The sequence below is a fragment of the Lissotriton vulgaris genome, chromosome 8 (assembly GCF_964263255.1).
Source record: "Lissotriton vulgaris chromosome 8, aLisVul1.2, whole genome shotgun sequence".
In the NCBI taxonomy this organism is placed as follows: Eukaryota; Metazoa; Chordata; class Amphibia; order Caudata; family Salamandridae; genus Lissotriton; species Lissotriton vulgaris.
Window position 1 is genome coordinate 158,800,576 of NC_141696.1, and position 5,682 is coordinate 158,806,257.

Genomic DNA, 5,682 nt, shown 5'->3' on the forward strand with positions numbered 1-5,682 from the left:
CTGGAAGTTGCACTATTTAGGAAGAAAGCCCGGCCGGCGATGTTTGACTCTTTCCGCCTTTGGCGTAAGGAAGCCAAACAGAGAGAAATAAAACAAGCAAAGAGAGATAGGAAAGATAAAAATATGCCAGTATTACAAGCTGCTAGGCAGTTCAAGGAAGATGAGGAAGATCGTGCTAGTGAAGTGTCAGACAGACAACGTTCTATGGCCATTGATAAATGTTATCCTGCCTTGCCGTCTTCCCTTTCAAAAGTGACTGAAGACCCTGAAAAAGATCCTTTGATGTCTCATTTACTGAGATTACCACCCCCTTATGTGCAGGGGGCTACTGCACCTCCATTACCCCCGGTTGTGGCACCCTTCATTGTTCAGCCCCCTGCTGTTGTTCAGCCACCCGTTGCTTCACAGATGGTTCTCCCTCCTACGGTGCAGCCCCCTCCAGGGCCGCCGACTTTGCTACCAGTTTTGCCTCAAGCTCTTGTACCTTACATTCCTGTACCTTTGACTCCTGCTACTTCTGTCCCTACGCCTCTGTCACCTCAAACCACTCTTTCTCCTGTCCTTATGTCAACCTCTTCTCCTTCTGCTCGAAAACGAATGACGGAGACTGTTGCTAGTCTTTTGCCACCACTCTTTGGGTCACTGAATATGACCCTGGTTTTGCAACGTAAGCAGAGTCGTAGCCAGCTTCCTGGTCCCGAAGAGCGGGCAGTGTTGAATCTTTTGGCTCGTAGATGGGTTTTAAATGTTTCTAGGTATAATTTACAAGCGGTTATGGATGTTTTATTACAGTGGGATCCGCCTAAGCAAAGGTATGTTTTCGATGTAATGTGTACTTTTCTTCGTCAGGAATGGGAAAATAATGAGCTGGTTCCGATTTTGCAGGAAGTGCTTGATGTTCAGTCCGAATTTGCTAAAGGGACGATAGTGGAGTCTGATGTTGAAGATGCCGTAGAGACGATACTTGCTTTTAGGTCTAGGCTTCCGCCTCAGACACTATACGAGCCTGATTCCTCCGTTAGGAGGAAAGTAAAGCAGTATCCTATGAGAGAAGTTCCCCCTGTATGGAGAGAGGAGGTTGTTGCTAATGTTAATCAGGGTATTCAGGGTGTACCGGCTCATTTTCAGCGAGTATGGGTACATGTCCCTTTGAAAAGAGCAGAGGTCCTGGCTCTTAAGCAGACCTTACCTGACCCCCGTAAAAATCCTGCTGGTTATTATAAAGAGTTGTCTCAGACAATTGATGCGTGTGTTATGAATTTAGCGGACATAGATATGTTGATGGGTAATGTAGTTCCTCAACCTTTGTGGGCGAAGATCCGTCATGAGGATCATGCGCCAGAATTAGGAGATACTTGGGTCAATATTACTGCTGCAGATGGTCGGCAGGTAGGAGGTGCCAAACCTGAGCCCTTAGTTGCAGAATTACCTGGTAGGATTATTGATTTAATGAAAACTATGATGCCTCCTATACGAGTGAATTGGGATAAGTTAGCAGCATGCAAACAAAAGAAAGACGAGAGTGTGTCTGAATTCTTCACTAGGTTTGAGGAAACATTCATTGATCATAGTGGTCAGGACATGAGTACAGAAGGTGGTGAAAGGTTGTTTGTGGACAAATTTGTTTTTAATTTACTTCCCGAACTTTGTAATAAGTTGAAGGATTCTGAGAGTTCATGGGCTGTTTCTTCATCGGCCCAGATATTGGCTACTGCACAATATTATGAGAATAGGGATAAGGATGAGAAGGATAAAGTAGAAAAGAAGACTAAAGACCTAAAGACGAAAGTTCTTTTGCAGCAAGCTTATCCACCTCGCCCGAATCAGCCTCAGTTTCAGCAACCCCCACAGTTTCAGAGACTGATACAGAAGCCCGAGTTTTTCGCTCAGCGATTTTCGCCAGGCCCTAACCAGTGCGCTTATTGCAGAGAAGAAGGTCACTTCAAGAGTAGTTGTCCAATTTTGCTTCAGCGTGCGAATGGTGTATCTGGTCATAGAGGTCGTGGTGGTTTCCAACAAGCTCCTAGGGGTAGGGGACGTGGCGTGTTTCCCCGGAATGAGTGTTCCTTTCCCCCTCAGAATTCTACAAATTATTTTGATAGATAGAATATTCCAACTGTTCAGTCTGCCCAGTACTACGCTGATGACTATTGTGTCGAGAGTGAGAATGCTGGTTATATCGATAGTTAGGACAGCCATGGGCAAAGAGAGGGAGTAGTGTCAGTTCCAGTAGACCAGAGTGGAGCTTATGTTGAGGTGGTTACATTAGGTGTGGCAGAACCTTTTCTTTTGGATACTGGTGCAACAAAGAGTTCTATTATGCACTCTAAACTCGCTGGCGCACCTTTGTCTGGCTTGACGAATGTCTCGGTAGGATTTTCTGGTGCCCCAGTTCGTAACCCGGTTTCTTGTCCTTTGCCTCTTTCTATTGGGCCTTGTGAATTGGAAGCACCCCTTATTCTAACGACTGGTTGTGGTGAGAATCTGTTGGGATTGGACTTGCTGAAAAGATTGCATGCGACGCTACTTTGCTCTCCTTCAGGAGTACATCTTACGATGGGTAAGAGAGTGATTTCCCCGATGTATTTGTCTAAAGACTGTCTTCCACTGGAATTGCGCTCTCTTCCTGATACACTTTGGGCTACAGGTCCCAATGATGTTGGTCTTTTGCAGATTCCACTCTATGTTGTCACCCGTAAGTCAAATGCTAAGCTACCTCGTATCCCTCAATATAAAATATCGAGTGATGGTGAGAGAGATCTTTTAGCGATTATCTATGATTTGGTTGAGAAAGATGTAATTGAAGAAACGAGAGGTAATGTGTGTAACAGTCCTGTTCTGCCTGTCCTTAAGCATACTGATGCTTCTCAGCCACCTGTGTATCGGTTTGTGATCGATCTTCGAGAGGTCAATAAGATTGTTGTGCCACAGTTTCCTGTTGTCCCGGACATCACCGCTCTGTTGACTCTGGTTCCTGTTTCAGCTGCTTGGTTTTCGGTTATCGATTTGAAGAACGCTTTCTTCAGTATTCCGATCGCTGAGGAAAGTAGAGATATTTTTGGCTTCTCTTTAGGAGGTCGTAGCTTCTGGTGTAAACGCGCTCCTCAAGGTTATTGTGAAAGTCCCTCCATCTATAGTCAGGCGTTGAAAACTCAGCTTGACAATTTTGTGTTACCTTCTGGTGCTACTCTTATCCAGTATGTTGATGATTTGTTGGTCGCTGCTGATGATGAAGAGATTTGTAAAGTAGCTACTCTTTCTTTGTTACGACATTTGTCTGACCTTCATCATAAAGTGTCACCCTCAAAGTTACAGTATTGCCGCCAAGAAGTGACCTACTTAGGTCATCTCTTGTCGAAGGAGGGAAGGCGACTGACCCCAGAACGAATTCAAGCGATTGCCCAAATGACTGTACCATGCACACAGAGAGAGGTGTGTGCCTTCTTAGGTATCACCTCATATTGTAGACAGTGGATTCTGAATTTTTCTTTATTAGCAAAACCTCTGCTGGCGCTGACTCTTAAAGATACTCCGTATCCTCTCCCTTGGTCTGACGAATGTCAGAAAAGTTTTTCTAAATTACGTGATGCATTGTGTTCTGCTCCAGTGTTGGGTACCCCGGACTACAGTAAACCTTTTACACTTTATGTACACTAGAGAGAAGGTTGTGCATTGTCAGTGTTGACCCAACAATTTGGAGACAAGCAGCGCCCATGTGCGCATTTTTCAGCTACATTAGATCCAGTAGCTAGGGCGTTGCCGAGTTGTTTGAGAGCTACAGCGGCAGCGGCTGTTTCTATCCGACAGTCTGCTGGTTTGGTATTGGATAATACGTTGATTGTGATGGTCCCACATGCAGTGGGTACCTTACTGAATAGGACAAAGACTCAGCATCTTAGTGCACGTTTGTCAGATTATGAGTTGACGCTCTTGGCTAGCCATGTACACATCAAAAGGTGCAATGTATTGAATCCAGCTACATCGTTACCAATCTCTGTAGAGACAGATGTTCAGGAACAGCATGATTGTTTTCTCCGTACAGAGGAGGAAACGAAGGCTAGAGTCGATTTAAAGGATACTCCTCTTCCGAATGTTGATGGTACACTATGGGTAGATGGTTTGTGTTTCAAGCTTTTGAATGGAGAGTCGACTGCAGCATATGCTGTCACAACTTTACATACAGTTGTTGAAACAGCACGTATAGCACAGAATTCAGCGCAAGCAGCAGAATTGATAGCATTGACTAGAGCATGTGTGTTGTCACAAGGAACGCGAGTGAATGTTTATACTGACAGTCAGTATGCGTTTGGTGTGGCTCATAGCTTCGGCCACTTGTGGAGAGAGAGAGGGTTTCTTACTTCCCATGGTACGAAAATTCAGCATGGGCAATTAGTGAATGAACTTCTTGAATCACTTACTTTGCCAAAACAGATTGCGATTGTGAAGTGTAGTGCGCATAGAAAGGTTGTGGATGATGTGGGTCGAGGAAATGCGTTTGTGGATGAAGTTGCGAAAGAAACGGCAAAAGATATGACGAGTCGAATGTATGTTGCGGGCCCTGCTAATTGGATTATAGCTGGTGATTGTGTGAAGACAAAATAGAAAGTGTGAAGTTGATTCAGTCTGAAGCTACGGAAAAAAAAGTGAGTGTGTGGAAAGAAACTACGGGTATGTTGGATTCGACAGGTTGTTGGGTTGAGTTGTCGGAGCACAGGCGATGGTTGTTGCCCGATGCGTATGTGGTCCCAGTGGTTACTATGGCTCATGGAATGGCTAACATTAGTTCTAAAGGGATATGCAAGTTGTTGGCTCCAGTATGGCAGAATGCTGGATTTCCTAAATGTGCTGAGAATGTGGTGAAGCATTGTATGATTTGTCTGATGTATAATCCTGGAAAGGGAACTCCAACTCCAGCTGGTTATTTTGCTCCTTCAATGTATCCGTTTGAAGTGATACAGCTAGATTACATTCATATGGAGAGATGCAACAATTTGAAGTATGTCCTTGTGGTTGTTTGTGCCTTTTCCAGGTGGATAGAGGCCTACCCCCTAAAGGATAATACTGCCTTGTCTACAGCCAAGGTTTTGCTCAAAGAGTATTTCCCTAGGTATGGTTTACAGAGAATGGTATGGACTGACAATGGGAGTGAATTCGTGGGCCAGATCATGAAGAAAGTGTGTGCGGGTTTGGGTATTAATCAGAAATTTCATGCTGCGAATCACCCCCAGTCTGCTGGACTTGTTGAATGCTATAATGGCACTCTAAAATTGAAGTTAGCTAAAATACAATCGAGCTCTGGTCTTACCTGGCCAGATGCCTTGCCATTGGCTCTTTTGTCAACGAGGACGACAGTACATTCTCGTATGGGACTTAGCCCGATCTAAGCGCCACACCTTCTGACTCTTTTTAACTCATGCTCTGTTTCTGACCTGGCCGTTGGGCTATTGTAGGTCAGGACCTACTAGCTTACAATTTCTTTATTTTACTTGTTTGTCAATTTTAATCATCACAGGTTACAAAAAGATATGAGTGGAATTTAAAAGTGGCGAACCCCCAATTGCCCTGATGAAGTTGCAAAATATACAGCAACGAAACATGTCGGCGACTTAGACTCACACAAAATTCGGTTTACCGTGAGTCTGTTTTAGTTTTGAGTACTCACAGCCCAGAATAAAAGCAGGA

General features: G+C 44.5%; 1 pseudogene; it reads left to right on the forward strand.

The window, feature by feature from the left end:
- Positions 1–1,044: 1,044 nt before the first annotated feature.
- On the forward strand, positions 1,045–2,190 carry LOC147696796 (uncharacterized; annotated as a pseudogene).
- The last annotated feature ends 3,492 nt before the right edge of the window (positions 2,191–5,682 follow it).